At 44.3% G+C, this 17,653-nt stretch overlaps 1 pseudogene; it reads right to left on the bottom strand.

Moving 5' to 3' along the window:
• Window positions 1–645: 645 nt before the first annotated feature.
• Window positions 646–17,014, bottom strand: LOC148007059 (sperm motility kinase Y pseudogene; annotated as a pseudogene).
• Window positions 17,015–17,653: the final 639 nt, after the last annotated feature.

Below are 17,653 nucleotides of genomic sequence, written 5' to 3'. Positions count from 1 at the left end.
CACGGCATATTTGTTATAGTGGTCCTTTGTAGGTGTCATCGGTAGAGGCCTGAGACGACAAGCCACAGTGTATCTTTTGCCTCCTTTTGGATGAGCATTCTGGCCATAGTGAGATATGTGACCATGGGAGGATGACACACGCAAGGTGCCAAGGACTGGCAGGCATCCACTCCTCTTTGGTTGTAATCTAAAAGCAGCAGCAGGATCAAGGCTAGGGAATGGTGCTGCAATGGGACTCACTTGCTGTGCCTGGGCTGTGCAGCCATCACCCTGGAGAGCCTGCTTTTGTAGAAAGAAATAAGTTGCCATTTCCTCATTATATTTTCTTTGTTTTAAAGAGTGTTTTACTACAGAGGCTTGGAATCCAATGCTTTTCATGGCATCCAAAATGGCCGGGTCTGGTGTGAGGGGAAGCATTTCTTCATAGGGACCTATCAATCCGTTCCAGTGTTCTTTGAACCAAGGGTGTTTCATCACCTTTCTTGCTGTTGGTCTAAAGTTGGGATTTACCCTCAGTAATTTACTAAGGAGGTCCTCCAGTTCTTTTGAAACCCCACAGGGAGCAGGATATACCCCTGCCACTACTTGTCTTTGCAGTTCTTGGATGATAACTGAATCAAATGGGAGCTTTCCCACTACCATACACTACAAGACCACTCCTATAATCCACATATCATTCTTCGGCCCGTCATACCGATGGCCAAGGAGGAGTTCAGGGGAACCAAAAGAGTACGTGCCACAGTGGTGGTTTAGCATTTTTCCAGGTTGAAATTGGGTGCTAAGCCCAAAGTCGATGACTTTGACCTTTTTGTTTTTATCAATCATTATATTGTCCAGTTTGAGGTCTCGGTGAACAATCCCCTTTCCATGGCAGTAGCTCACTGCTGACAATATCTGTTCAAATATTTGCCGGGCCTCATCCTCCTCTATGTGCCCTGACTCTCTGATGTACTGGTAGAGTTCTTGGCCTTCCACCAGCTCCATTATGAGGTATATTCTCGTTTCCTTTTCAATAACTTGTATGGGAGACACTATGTTGGGGTGGTTGATCTTTCTCATTATGTTTGCTTCCATCATGGCTGGCTGGAACCACTGCTTGTCCTTTCGCAGAACTTTGACAGCCACCGGGGTTCCTGTGAGCCGGTGGTGGGCCAGGAGGACTTTGGCGTTGCCCCCTTGCCCAATTGTCCCCAATACTTGGTATTGGGAATGGAAGTTGCCCTCCTCAGAGATACTGGGCTCGGGTGTAGGGGTTGGTAACTCCTCCTCAGTCTCTGTAGGCATTTTATCAGTACTAATGCTACCTAAAAATAACAAAAATGGAATCAAATAATGAAAAAGATGGAGCAATATAGGAGCTAAAATTACACTTGTGGTACCTAAAAGAAACAAACAAAAGAAAAAGAAAAAAAAAACAAAGACAAAGTAAAAACTAGACTAGAAAAATAGAGCAAAATTATGAAAAAGTTAAGGGGAAAATATGAAGAGTCATAAGTAAAAGCCACCCAAATAACCAACCCCAAAAGAGAAAGCCAAGAGGACACACATACTAAATGCAATGATGAAAATAAAAATCGTCATACTACAATAGGATTGGGCGGCCAAAGATGGTCAATACTATGAATAGATGTTCACTGAAGAAAAAAAAAAACAGATGAAAGAAACGAGAGGAGAAAGAATTAGTATAAAACAAAACAAACAAATATAAAAAGCCAACACTTAAGGGAAAACTCCATTGAATTTCAGGACCTAGTGATCCACAAAAATCCACAACTCTCCAGAGCAAAATACTGAAAATTAAAATTAACCAACCACAAGGAATAAGGCAGTTAAATATCAGTGAATAGTAAACCTTAAACAAAGGCCGAAGAGTCAAAGTGTCACAAAGGGCAAATTTGTATCAAGTCTAAGCCAATGATTGCTTGTACTCAATAAATAGAGAAACAGGAATAATGTAAAAGGATGAAACCATAGGACATTGAAAATGGAGATAGAGTTAATCATCCGACTGCAGAACCGTAAATAATCAAAGCAGTAATATAGCATGTGAGAACATAAAAACCACTAAAAAATGAAACCAGCAATCCATAATAAATAAATAAGTAAATAAAACAAAAAACAAAACCCCAATACGGAAATAGCCAGTGGCGTGGCAATATGTGACCTAATTCTTTCTCTTGAAGTCATCCAAAAATCAATCAATCAAGAAATAGGCAGCCAGCCATCTACATAGGCCTTTAAACTGATATTATGGGGTTGGCATACTAAATGCCTGGGAGCGACTGGTCAGCCAGCCCAGATACTTGGGCAGCTGCAGGCCAGTGAGAGAGCCTGTCTTGAAAATAAGGTTGAGAACCTACCTCAGGAACAGCAGCCTGGGTGACTTCTGGCCTCTACACTCTCTTGCTCTGAGGTGCAGGTAATATAGATACAAGGGGCAAAAGGGGATGGGCACGTGCACACACAGACACACAGACACACACAGACACACACACACACACAGGCACTCACACAGGCACAGGCACACACATAGGCACACACACAGAAATACACAGAAGTGAACTTATACTCACACAAACTCTTACAAACACCCAGATTCACACAAAACACGCATACTTACACACAAGCAAACCTGGAAAAACACACGTCAGACACATACACACATACACACAGGGATACACATACGCACAAGAAGACATACACACATACAAACACATACACACATACAAACCTGTAAACTCACACACTCCTACATATACTGACAAACACACAGGCAAAAGTGTACACGCACTCACACACAGGCCAATCTGTCAACACACACTCTCTTACACACACTGATACATACACATATACCCAGTACAGTAAAATTCGATACAACCACACACAGCTCACTAGATACAACCAAGTCGCAGAGGGCTCCACTCCACACCTCCTCTCAAAGCACTCAAAGAATTCCAGGCCTGGCAACAGCTTAATATGTGTTTGCTGGGCCGCCTCACAATCGCTCCTCATGAGGTCACAATAGGACCTGTCAACATGGTTGGGAAGGACTCTGAGACCGTGGCTTCTATGGGCTATGGAAAGACTTTAGGCTGTTAGAAATAAAACCCTGTAAGATGTTTAGCTGTCCATAGTTCTCTGTTTTGAATGTTTACTCTGCATCCTGCTTTAAAGTCCTCATGTCTACACTCAGGGTGTCACGTTATCTTTGAATTCTGAAAGATTAGCCTCAAACTGATGGTATAGTTTTCTTTTTTTAAAGACAAAGCTGTTTCTAAACTGACCCGTCAAGAGGACACTGTTCTCATAAGTCCTCAGAAAGGCTCTAGGTTATCATCAAACACCTGAGACAAAGCTGCAGGACTAGGCAAGACTTGAGTTTGAATCCCCCAAACGCCTAATGGATGCATCAGCAAAGCTCATAAGCTTTCTCTGTGGAGAAGTTAACATGGACCAACAGATTAGAGGGCCAGAGCCCCAACCCATGCTGAGTGGACACTCTCCTTTGACATCCAACACAGAGATCTTTGTACAGAGATCAGGAGAAGGCTTCTCTGAATAGCTGTGCAGAGCACCTCAGGCTCAGGGACTCAGGACTGACACCCATAGAATGCTGTATAGGAACCCTTTGTGATTCAAGGGCTCATCTGCCTGGGTCCCTGAGCCTCTAGAGATGATCCCAGGACTGGGCTGTCTCTGCTTATGGGCTCAGACAGGGAGGTGCCAGGGGGTTTGCCCCTGGCTCCTGGGAGTAGAGCAGTTTTTCTTTCCCTGTCCCTGCTTTTTGAACTTTTCTTTCCTTGGGAAAATGGAAGGACTGGAAGAAGTCTGGCTATGGTGAGTGAGGCTGGCTGGGAAACTGCTCGCTGTTCTCCATTGTCATCCTGCTGGGGGTTTGGAATTGTTGGCAGGTTAGCCTCTCCACCATTCCAATCTGCTTCTCTCCATTTAATCCAGGCATCTCTGTCTCTTCGCTTCGTGACATGGTTGCACAAGTCCTACCTGTAGCTGCCACTCCAGGGCATAAGTCCCTCAGTGAGTGAATTCCAGATGGTTCTGTCTAGAGAGAAATTGTACAGGGTCGTTGTTCAGTATGTAGGTACATGGAAGAGGATACTGCACGGCATCCAAACACATTTCATATAACATCAATCCACATACTCTGGTACTCATCGGTTCTATTTACACCTTTCGCGATTACTGCTATTCACTGTACTGTGAAGTGTGAATTTTTATTATGTTTCACTTCTGCAAAGGAAGAGACAGTGTTTAGCCCTGGAGATTCCAAAGGCCTTGCTGGAAGGGAGGCCTTGACACACAGGTGTGCTCCTGGGAAATAGCTCTTTCATAAAATGCCCCGTTGAATCCCATGATGTGTGGATTGCTCTATGCCCTATCTAGGGTTGACCTCAGTGTGTGTGTATATATATATATATATATATATATATATACATATACATATACATATACATATACATATACATATACATATACATATACATATACATATACATATACATATACATATACATATACATATATATATATTAACTTGAGTATTTTTTATATACATTTCCAGTATTCCCTTTCCCAGTTTCCGTGCAAACATCCCCTTCCCTCCTCCCCATCCTCCCCCCCTTGTCGCCCTCCTCCCAACAATCTAGTTCACTGGGGGTTCAGTCTTAGCAGGACCCAGGGCTTCCCTTTCCAATGGTGCTCTTACTAGGATATTCATTATCCGTGTTCCCTTCCCCAGCTTCCAGACTTTAGATGAGTGGATGCCCTGACTGATTTTTACACAGGATAAAAGTCGGCTACATTTGTGTTTGATTATTAACAGTGCCTCTGGAACTAAACTCAGATCATCAGCTATTCCTTTCACCTCTGAACCATCTCAAAAGCTCACACTATATATTCTGTTCTGTCCTCAGTGTACCATGTATTGCTATAATCACCAGCATTGTTAAAGCAAGCCAAAGGAGATTTATAAAATCTTCAGACTTTGAAATTTACATTCACACATAGCTTGTGCTACACATCATTAATCCCCCTGTCAGGAGAGAGAAGGTCTCTTTACTGTCCAAACCACCCCTGTGTACAGGGTGAGTTTTAGGACAGCTTCAGTTTGTGGTAACATTCTGTCTCAAATTAAGCACACAACAGCAACAACCCAACCACACGCACACAGAAACACATGCATGGAACATACACACACACACACACACACACACACACACACACACACACACACACACACAAACACACACGAGCACTTTCCAGTTGCTACCCTTCCCATTCCTCAAGTGAGCATTCAGTGTAACTGTACTTTAATCTCACCTACCTCTGTCCTTCCAGTCTGTAGGCTTCTCTTAAACCCTCAGGAATTGGCAACTGACATCAGGCCGGTTTCTGCTTGCTGGTGGGGAAATTGGGTTGTGTTGCTTTGTTAATCTGTACTCCCTTAGCCATCTTCCCCAGGCCCTGAGAAGTTTCTATTAACCTCCTTCAGAGTACTTCAGTGTTTTTAAGTCATACTCAACAAAGTAAGAAACCATTTGGTTTGATTGCAGCATTTAGGATTGTGTTGAGTAGGTACCAGCAGAATGTACACTGTTTATGAAGTAGGTCTGTGAGTAAGGGCTAGGTGTAATTTTATCTGCTGAGTGAGTGAGCGTTTGCTCCATATCGTTACCCATTTTGGCTTCTGTGGTATTTTTATTCCTATAGACTAAACGGTTTGAGTTTGTGTTGGCTTCTTCTGTGATTTCAGTATCCAGCACCTCTGGACTTATCCTATAAGTATTACCAGATTAACAGGGCTGTTGATTTTCCATGGAGATGCTTGTTTACATTTGTACTTAATCCACATCTTATGTTCAAGAGGAGGGAGAGCAGCTTTCTGGCTTTGCAGCAACACACATTGACCCAGAGTGAAGGTTCTCTATGTTACTGATTCAAATTCCTGAATCATTCTGACATTTTGCATGAGCTATCCTCCACTGTCTCGGGCATTTGAGTACTCCTTTCCCAGTTGGTGACTCTGTTTGGGAAGACTCAGGAGGTGTGCCCTTGCTGGAGAAAGAATGCCAGTGGGGCTGGGCTTTGAGGTTTTAGTGCTCTGCACCACTCCCTGTGCACTCTCTGCTTTGTACTTGTGATTCCAGATGTGAGTCCGCTGCTTCCTGCTCCCTCCACTGTGCCCTGTAGTCATGGAACTTAACCTGTGGTAACAGGTGGTCTGTGAAATAGGATCACTAATCGCCTACATGTTTTATAGTTTGCTGTGCTCATGGCTTATCTGTCACAGAAATACAAAGGTAACTAATGCAGAAGGGGATGTAATAGAGCGGACTCTTGCTCTGTGATACCTGACCATGCCAGTTTGTGCTTGTTACTTGTTTTGGAAAATATGCAAGAATTCAGAACTTTGAACTAGAAGTGGCCCAGTGCTCTAAGAAGAGTTTAGTGGGGTATACTGGCAGGAGCTTGGGAGTCAGGAGTGCCAAGACCTATCCAGAATGTGGAAGCCCAGGACAAGGGGATTCAGAAGGCAATAATACTTGTAACTGGTCTGGGATAATTTGTATGATGTTTTTACAAAAATGTGGCTTCCTTCCGCCCACATCGTAAAAACCTACCTGAGGCTAAATTAAAAAGTAATAAACAAATTTCTTCGATGAAAATTTGAAGAGAGCCCAATATGGCCTCTGTTATACTGAGGTATAGGACTTCAATGAAAAAGAGCAAATGGGGCAAATAGAAATGCAAAATGTACAGTTTACAGAGAAAAGGACACTGGGAAGATTAATATTATAGCCAATGCCTAGGCCAGAAGAGAGCCTGCAATTACTTAGGACATTAGAACCTTAATAAGAGGCCATGTCTCCTCAGGTGATGACATCACTCAATTAACCTCGTAATCTGTGGTAGAAAGTGACTTACTTAGTGTTTTCCTGCTATTAACAGACACCATGACCAATGCAAATCTTATAAGAAGAACACTGCTTTGGGTTTGGCTTACAAGTTCAGCAGTTGGGTTCATTATCATCAAGGTGGGAGCATGGCAGCATCTAGGCAGACATGGTACAGGAGGAGCTGGGTGTTCTACATCATCATCTGAAGGCCGCTACTAGAAAACTGATTTTCATGCAGCTAGGACAAGAAACATAAGGGTTACATCAACAGTGACACACTTCCTCAATCAAGGCTACCACTCCCTGGGCTGAGCATATTCAAATCAACACAGGAACATTAGGCATTTTCAGTTCCTGAAATCACCTGTGATCAGAAGCTGCTGCTACTGTGGGTCATGGGGCCCAGGGCTTTCCAGAAATCAGGCATCATCTCATGTACTCTCATCAGTCACTGGGAGTTAGGAAGCTCAGCAAAGGACTGCTGTGTGGGCTGAGAAAACTGAGAAAGTCTGCTTGGGAAGGTGTGTCAATCTTCATCTTTACATGGAGATAGCATGGGGGTTACCTGACCTTACCTGACCAGTTTCCATGTTTGGTACCCCTGGATCATATTCATTGTCAGGTAGGAAAGTGTTATTTGGCACCCAATGTCATGTTGTGCTTATCATGTACCCAAAGTTGATAGATGACTTAAGAATGTAGGCTTGAAAGTTATCCAGTTTCTAATCTGGGAAGGAGAACAGCAGGCCTGAGAGGAACAGGCCTCATGTGCAGAGGAATGTACCATCTGTACATGGTTGGGAGAAGCTCAGAGAAGGTTAGTCAAAGCTGTCTATCCAGTAGAGGTTAGTTAACTGTGGAAACTATCACTAACAATAAAGGTAACTTTGAGCTCTGAGGAAGAGAAGGTTTGTTGCCATTGTTTGTGGACCATGCTTCAGAGGTGATGAGACACAGAGAAACTGTGTCTTGGGTTCATGCCACGAAGCTTGCTAGCTGAGCACTTCACATCTTAAGTTGTGTATGTCGTCAGGGCCCTTACACAAAGGTGATCTAGTGACAGTGTCTTGCTTTATTTGTAGCAATCACATGAATTTAAATTTCCTACTTGTTCTTGTTCTTAAAAACTCACTGATTAGTTTTAGCTGACACTCCTGGGAGACTTTTCTCTCACATGCTGTAAGTTTTAAAGATTTGGTGATTAACATAAATAACTATTCATAGGTCAACACAGGGCCCACACTGACCTCACCTTGCTATCTGGAACTGTTACTCCTGAGCCAAGGGTCTCAAGGGTCTCTGCCTCAGAAAGAAATGTGGTAAAGTGATTTCATAATCTATTCACATTCCTTGTGTCATCCAGAACATCTGCTAGAATGAGAGGATCCTTCTCTGCTCAGGACAATGTAGCTAATGATTCCCCAGGAGGAAAGAAAGGGCCACTACCTGCCTCTGTGGGGCAGTCCCTGGTGTTCACGGTAATGTCACCCAACAGTCCCACCTTGAATCTGCTGTTCCACTTGAGCATGGAGCCTCCCGTTTATTCTGGGAGATAAACAGGAATCTCCAGCTAGGAACAGTGGTCCAAACATGAGGTTAAGTGAAGGCAGTTAGAATGGGGTATATACATTAAGGGTTTCTGATTGAATGATTCTGAACTTAATGTACTTCCTACTAGAGTCATCTGTAAGTGATATGTAAGCTTTGTATTAAAATGTACCTTTAGGTCCAAGATTTCATGGTAGGTCAATGCCCTACACTCTCTTAAAGATAATTTAAGAACTGCATAAAGAAGAGAAAATACTGATCAGAAAATGTTCCTAGGTGTACAGGACTGGTTTACATGTGCAAGTCTCTGTGCTCAACTCCAAGAGCACACAATATGCATTAGAAAGTAGATGATAAGAACTCTCTTTCTTTCTCTCTCTCTCTCTCTCTCTCTCTCTCTCTCTCTCTCTCTACCTCACTTTCGATCTATCACTCTCTCATGGGTGTGTGTGTCTGTGTGTGTTTGTGTGTGCATGTGTTTGTGAATCTGTGTCTGTGTGTCTGTCTGTCTGTCTGTCTGTCTCTCTTTCTCTCTCTCTCTCTCTCTCTCTCTCTCTGTGTGTGTGTGTGTGTGTGTGTGTGTGTGTGTGTGAAGGTGAGCTGAGGGTCTGCATGCCGAGTTGGAAAAAGGATCCCATGTTGATTGACTCCCACCTTGACAAGTATCTTGTTGTTGGGATGACCAGCATGTGACTATTGGGACAAGATAGAAATATTTACAAAGCCAACAGTTTTGACTGATTTATGCAAATTAGGGCAGATTTGAGAGTACACTTAAGAGTTTTAAACTTTGTTTGAAAAAACTAAACAGTGTTCTTGGAAGAGTTTCTTTGGAGTAGACCGCCAAAGGCCAAATTTTATCTGAATGTTGGTGAGCACCTGTGGGTTTTTGTGTTCCTTATGTAGTATCCCTTAGGTTTGGGTCAGACAATGTAAACCTTATCATTTCCACTGTTTTTAACATCTCAAATGATGTCCAACGTCCTAGGTGCCAATCCACAAATGCCCACTCCTACATCTTCTCCCTCCTCCCTCCATTTTGCCACTATGATGCTGCTCCTAAAGTCACCCAACTTTTCGAAACCCACCACTCCAGCCTCCTCCTATGTTCGAGCATCACATCTCCACAGGACCAAGGGCCTTCCATCCCATTGGTTTCAAATAATGTCATCCTCTGATATATATTGGTTGGTGGTCTATTTTCTGGAAGCTCTGGGTCATCAGCCAGCATATATTGTTCTTCCTCTATTGCAGGACCTCCTCTGTCACAGGACATCCACTGTTTAAGCACCACCACTACCTCAGGAAGTCCACTGTCTGTGTGTCAACTCCACTGTTACAGGACCACAAGTGTCTCAGCACTTCAACTATCACAGCACTTCTACTGTTCAGGAGCTCAAGAGTCTCAGCATCTCAAGTGTCACAGGACCTCCTTTGTCCAAGAACTGGACTGTCCAAGCAACACTACTATTGCAGGACTTCCACTGTAGGAGCACTACAACTGTCTCAGGACACCCACTGTCCTATAACCTCCACTATCCCAGGAATTCCACTGTCGTAGCACCACCCGTAGCAACTAAAGTGTTTCAGGACATCAACTGAAGCAAGATCTCCCATGATTCTGCAACTTCACTGCCACAGGATCTCTACAGTGACAGGAATACCCCTGTATCAGCAATTCCAATTTTGCAGGACCTCCACTGTAGCAGAACCTTCAATTGTGCAGCAGCTCCCCTGTAAATAGATTGACCGCCACGATCTCAGTGCCTCCACTTTCAAAGGACCTTCACTGTCACAGAACCGGCGCTATTTCAGTGCCTCCACTGTCGCAGGACCTACCTCTTCACAGGATCTGCACTGTTGCAGCAACTGTAATTTCAATTTTTCAAAGTCATTGCTGGTTATTAGATTTAAGGCTGAATGAAATGTGATGAAACTTTTGACCGCATAAGAATTTGTTCTATAGCTCTTGTGATAAATGTCGTGTGTGCTAGGACCAGTAACCTATGGAAGACTTCATGAACTCATACCACTCTCCACCTCACTTTGTGGAAGCTGGTGTTGTTAGAGTGTGATAAACTTCAGGTGAATGGATGCATTCAGCTGCACCACGCTCTAGAGTGGGCTACACAGCAGTCATATTGAGTCCTTGCTGGGAAGAGAAGAAATCCAGAAGAGGGAGATGGTTGGGTTGGGGGAAGAATCATAAAATACTTAGAGGATATAAGAAGGTAAGAATTATGGGGAACAGGAAAACAGAGCCAGAGGAAGAATGAGCACAGAGCAAACTGGGAAGGACAAAGTACAAAGGCACGTGGGTTTTGCCATCTGCGTGTTCTCTGGACAATCTCCCTTGGCCTCATTTCTGGGAGAAAACTCTTCCTCCACCCCCTTGTAATGTTTCATTCTTGAAGGAAAGCAGCAACACAACTTCATCAGTGAATTTCCCCATTGGAATTGGTTCATCCTTTAATGCCTCTGGGAAATCCCCAGCTGGGGAATGTCCTGCTCTCTGCTGAGAGACAGCAGGAAAGTAGGTTGTCCTCTGTTTTCTCGTTGCTACAGCTCTTCTAAGTGTGGCTAATGGTTGAGTGAAGACACAGGACACTTCTGGTGTGTATGTATGCTTTGTTCACTGTGGGTGTTGTCGGGAGTGTCCTGAAAAGAAGGGCATGCCCAATGGCTCTTTGCTTCCTCTTTGACTAGCCTTATGATCATAGGGATGCACTAGGCCATTGGAAGATGAGGAGAACAATGTGTCTATGTTGTGTTCACTTCTATTCCTATTTAGTTCTAGAGGGAAATCAGCAAGGGTAGAGAATGGGACCGTAACTGGACAAAGCTGCTGAGCCTGTGTTGTGAAGCAATTCCTGTGTATAACTTGCTGTTACATTAAGCAATAGGATGCCATGTTCTGGTTATACCTTTTTGATGCAATGAATCTATAATATTTTACCTCAAACCTCAATATATTACGTTTCTTCCTCTTTTGGAGTATCTGGCATGAGAGGGATCACTTCTTCATAAGGATTTGTGAACCTCTTCCAGTTTTCATTGACCAGGGGTACATCATCACCTCTGTGACTGTCAGCCCATAGTTCGGATTGACTTTTATTAAGAGGCTAAGCTGCCTCTTCTGACACCCCACAGTGAACAGGGTACACACCTGCTACAACCTGTCTTCTGAACTGTTGTATGACAACAGAGTCAAATACAACAGTGAAATATAAGCCTACTCCTAAGATCCATACGTTGTTTTTTTTTGCACCATCATAAAGTTGTCCTAGGAAGAGATCAGGTGCACCAATAGGGTAAGCACCATGCTGCCAGTTCAGCATTTGCCCAGGTTTGTCTTGAGTTGAAGGCCAAAGTCGATGCTTTTGACTTTTCCGTTCTTCTCTAACAAAATATAATCTGGTTTCAGGTCACTGTGAAATTATACAGTGCCCATAGCCATAGATAAAGCCTGCTAACATTTGCCTAAATATTTCCTTGGCTCCTTCCTCCTCTCGGTGGAAAGACTTTCAGATGTATTTGTAAAGCTGTAAAATTTCAACCAGCACCTGAACTATCCCAAGACCTCTACAGTCAAAGGACCAATATTGTGGTAGGGCGTCTGTGGTCAGGCAACTCCTCTGTCTCAGACCCTCCAAATTGCAAGACCTTTACGGGCACTGTAAGTCACTGTCCATAAACTTCCACTGTTGGAATACCTCAACTATAACAGGGACCTCTACTATTGTACAACCCCCTTGTCATAGCACGTCTATTGTTACAAAGTAGTCCACTGTCAAAGGACCTCCATGGTCTCAGCCTCTCCACTGTTACAGGATCTCTACTGTCTTAGGACCGCTGCTGTTGGAGGACCTCCTGTCTCTCAGCAACTTCAGTTTGTTGGAGCTCTCCTATCAGAGGACATTTACATTTTCTGTACTTCTAGTTTCACAGCTGTTATAAGAACCTCCGTTCTCACAGGACCTCCAGTGCGTCAGTACCTCCACTGTCCAAGGACTTTTATATTGTAGGACCTCTACTGTCCTACAGAATGTCCACTGTCGCTAGATTTCCACTGTCACAACACCGCAACCATTACAAGAACTGCAATTTTGGCATGACCTCCAGTGTTCCAGCCCCTCCAGTGTCATAGGACCTCCACTATCACAGGACGTCCACTGTCTCACCAAGGCCAATTTAAAGGACCTCTACTATAACAGGATATCCACTGTAGCTGGACTTACACTGTTGCAGTACCTCAACTGTTGCAGGACCAACAAGGTTGCAGGACATAGACCCTCTCAGCAGCTAGAATTTGCAGGACCTCTACTGGTACAAAAATTCCACAGTTGCTGGAGCTCCACTGTCACTGCAAATGCACTGTCTCATGATATTCACTGTTGCTGTACCAGTAGTGTGGCAGCACATCCATTTTTGCCAAGCCCCTCCACTGACGCAAGACTTCCACTCTTGTAGCACCTTCACTGTCCAAGCAAACCAACTCCTGCAGGATCTCCATTGTCTCAGGGCATTCACTAATGCCAGCTCTCCAATGTTGTAGGATATCCACTTTCACAACAGCTAGAATCTTGCAGGACCTCTACTGGCAAAGACAGTCCACTGCTGCTGGCTCTCTACGGTCAGTGCCAATGCACCGATTCATGACCTCCATTGTCACAGGACCTCCACTTTTGTAGGACCTTCACTGTCCAGGCAAACTGCAGGATCTCCAGTGTCTCAGGACATTTACTGGTGCAGAGCCTCCCTTTATTCCAGATTTCAACTATTCCAAGGACATCTACACTGTCTTATGGCCTCCAATATTGCAGGACCTCAAATGTCCCAGGATCTCAGGTGACATAGCACCTCCATTGTCCCAACACCCTTACTGTCCCAGAACCTCAATTTTCCCATGACCTATTCAGTTGCATGACCTCCAAAGTTGGAAGAACTGCACGGTATGAGAGCCTCAACTGTTGCAGGACCTCCAATGTTGTAGGAACACAATATTCCTACACTGGACCTACACTGTCCATCACCTTCACTTTCCTAGCACCTCCACTCTCACAGGACCTACACTGTTGCAGGAACTCCATTGTCTGAGCACCTGCATGTCTCAGGACCTCGAATGATCCAGAACCTCTAATGGTGCAGGACCTCCACTGTCACCAGACTTCCACTGTCTCAGGACATCCACTCTATCACCAACTAGACTTTTGCAGAACTTCTACTGGAACAGGATCTCCATTGTGGCTGGTCTTACATTGTCTAAGGCCTCCACTATCACAGACTTTCAGATGAATTTGTAAAGCTGTAGAACTTCAAAGAGCTCCGTGAGAAGGTATAGACGTGTCTCAGACTCAATTCCTTGGTGAAGCAATATGATGTTGGGGTGGATTAATATCTTCATTATATTTGCCATGGTCTGGTCTGGGTGGCATCCTTGCTGCTTCTTTCCATGCATTTTGATAACCATTGTAGCAGTACTTCCACTGTCCCAGAACCTGCACTACCCTAAGATCACCCTTGTCACAGGACATCCACTGTGGTAGTACCTCGGCTGTCAGGAAACTCCACAGACTCAGTACCTCCAAACTGCAAGATCTCTACTGGCACAGGAATTCTACTGTCCCTGAACATCCACTGTCACAGCACTTCAACTGTTTCAAGGACCTCTATTGTCGCAATACCTCCTATATCACGGTTATAAGGACCTGCATTGTCAAAAGACCTCCATTGTCTCAGCCCTTCCACTTTCTCAGGACCTCCAAGCTGCAGGAACTCTACTGGCACAGGTTATCCATTCACACTGCTTTTCCACTGTTGCAGGACCTCAACTGTTATAAGGACCTCCACTGTGGCAGGACCTTCAGTGTCTCATCAACTTCACGGTGAGCAACACCAATGTGCAAGACATCTACTAGCACAGGATATGCACAGTATCTATACTTAGACTGTTGCAGTACCTTAACTGTTGCAGGACCTCCAATTTAGAACATGCACTCTTTTAGCAGCCAGACTTTTGCAGGACCTCTACTGGCACAATAATTCCTCTGTTGTTGGACCTCCACCGTCAGTTCAATGGCACTGACTCATGACATCCACTGTTGCAGGACCTCCAATGTTGAAGGATGTTCACTGTTGCAGGGCATTCCCTGTCAAAGGACCTCTGTTGATGCGGGATCTCCACTTTCACTGTTCTAGCAAACCAACTATTGCAGAACCTACAGAGTTGGAACAACTACATTGTATCAGGTCATTTACTGTTGCATGACCTGTAGTGTGGAAACACCCCCATTTTTACCAGATCTCAGCTGTCCCAGGCCCATCTCCACTGACTGAGGACCTCCAATAATGCAGGCCATCCAATATTTCAGGACCTCAAATGTGCCAGGACCTCAACTGTTGAAGGTTCTCCAATATCGCAGCACCAAAACAGTCACAGGACCTCCATTGTCCCATCACCTTTACTGGCCCAGCACCTCCACTCTCACATGACCTACAATGGTGCATAAACTCCAATGTCCGAGCAACTGCACTGTCTCAGGACCTCGATTTTTCCAGAACCTCCAATGGTGCAGGACCTCCACTGTCACCAGATCTCCACTGTCTTAGAACATCCACTCTATCACCAACTCGACTTGTGTAGAACCTCTCCTGGCACAGCATCTCCATTGTGCCTGGTCTGACATTGTCTCAAAACTTCAGCTATCACAGGAATTCCACTGTAGCAGGACCTCCTCTGTCTAAAGACAACCCCTATTGCAGGACCTTTACTGTGCAAGGAACTCCACTGTTGCAGGACATCCATTCTTGCAACACTTGCATTGTCTCAGGACCTCCACTGTACCAATCCCATCTCTAATGTCTCAGGACGCCCACTCTTTCAGGAACTCCACTGTTGCATGATCTTGAATGTAAAAGGACCTTCGCTATCTCAGTGCCTCCACTGTTGCACGGACTACAATGTCTCTCAGTGCCACCACTGTTGAAGGACCTACAATGTCACGGGTGCTGCACTGTTTTATCAACACCACTATCACTTATTACAAGGCTTTGCTGGTTATTTATTTTGAAGCTTAATGGAGAATGATGTTACTTTTGACAAAATAAGAATTTGTTCCAAACCGCTTGTGATTAATTGCCATATGTGCAAGGATCAGTTGCCCCTAGAAGATTGCATGAATCCATAGGCCTCAAGACCTCACCTTGTGGGAACCGTTTCCTTTTGGTGGTGATACCGTCCTGGTAAAGGAATGGGTTAACAGGACAACTCTGAAGTCTGGGGTACACATCAGTCATATTGAGTCCTTGTTCGGAAGAGGAGAAATCTAGAAGAGGGAGAAGAATTGGTGGAAGAATCATACAGTACTTAAAAAGTTAAGACAGAAACGATTTTGCAGAAATGGATACCAGAGACAGAGCTAAGCAACACAGAGCAAACTGGGTAGAACAAAGCACAAAGGTACCTGTCCTTGCCTGCCTGCCGCTTATTTTTTGGATGCTGTCTCCAGCCCTCATTTCTCAGGAGAGATACTGTCCTGTCCCAGGAGAGTTTTCTTGCTTGATTGAGCACAGGAACACTGCTTCATTTGGATATTCCTAATTTCTTGGACCATCCCTTGAATCCTCTTAGCCAGCCACTAATGGGGGCAGACTCGCCCTCTCCTCATGCACAGAGAGGTAATAGGTTGTCTTCTGTGTTCTCATTGATGCTTCTGTTCGGCCTGAGGCTGGTGGTGAATGAAGGAAGAAGACACTCTGGCATGTATGTTTTGTCCAGGTCATCTGTAGTGGCCTGAGAAGAAAGCCAGTCCCAGTGGTTCTTCTGAAAGCTCTATGACTAGAATATGGACAAAGGCATAAATGAGGCCATGGGGTTGACAAGTCCAATGTGTCAATGGTGGGTTGGTTTCCACTCCTCTGCAGTCCAGTCCTAGAGGGACAGCAGCATAATCATTAATGGTAGGGAATGGAGCCATTACTAGACTCACTGTCTGAGCCTGGGTATGAAGCCAGGCATCAGAATTGCCTGTCCTTCCAGTAAGCAGTTGGATGCCATGATCCGCTTAGACTTTCTTTGATGTAAAGAATCTTTGTCTTGTGTTTTGAATGGAACATGTTGCACTACTTCCAAAATTCCAGGGTGTGGCCTGAGAGGTATCATTTCTTCATAGGGATTTGGGAAACGCTCCCAATCTTCTTTGAAACAGGGGTGCATTATCATGTCTATGACTGATATTTCTGGGTTTGACTGTTATTAAATGCTAAGCAGGTCATCTAGCTCTCTTGACACCCCCACAGTGGTCAAGATGCACACCTGCCACAACCTGTCTTTTCAGCTCTTATATTAAAACAGAGGTAACTTTTTCAGCTACCATAAAATGTAAGACTAACATTCATATGTGGTTCTTTGGACCATCATAAGTATAACCCAGGAAGAGTTCAGGGGCATCAAAAGTGTTCGCACCGTAGTACAGGTTCAGCATTTGCTCTGGTTTGTCTTGGGTACTAAGGCCAATGTCGATGATTTTGACTTTATTGTTCTTATCCACCATTTTATTTGTTTTGAAGTCCTGTATTTATTCTGTGCCCCTCACAGTAGATCCAGGCTGCTAATATCTGCATAAGTATTTCCCATGCCTTGTCTTTCACTATGTAGCCATACTTTCAGATACATTTATGAAGACATTGAATCTCACACAGCTCCATGACAAGGTATCTACTTGTTTTCGTCTCAATTATTGAAGATGATGTTGGAGTGGTTAACCACAATTGTCATCATTGCCATGGTCATTATTGGATGGCATAAGTGCTTCTTCCTCACAAGGACTTGGAGGCCACTGTAGCAGGACATCCACTGTCTTAGCACCTGCTTTTTCCCCACACCTCCACTGTGCTGACTGTCCAAGCCTATTTTGTGCTGTCTTGCCTGTGAACTTCCTGCCTTTGCAGAAGGAAGTAGGATGCCATGGTCTGGTTATAATTTTGTTCAGTTGAAGTGTCCTTAGTTTCCAGCACTTGGAATCCTATATATTCCATTGCTCTTATACTTACAGGGTCTGGCCTGAGGGGGATCAGTTGCTCATAGGGATTTGGGAACTGTGTCTAGCCTTAGTTGAACTAGGGTTGCATCATGACCACAGTGACTTTTGGCCTATATCTAGGGTTGACTGTCATTAGGAGGCTAAGTAGGT

The sequence above is a fragment of the Rattus norvegicus genome, chromosome 1 (genome assembly GCF_021556685.1).
Source record: "Rattus norvegicus strain SHRSP/BbbUtx chromosome 1, alternate assembly SHRSP_T2T, whole genome shotgun sequence".
NCBI lineage: Eukaryota > Metazoa > Chordata > Mammalia > Rodentia > Muridae > Rattus > Rattus norvegicus.
The sequence above is the reverse complement of the archived record's forward strand: the minus strand, read 5'-3'. Positions and strand labels throughout refer to the sequence as shown.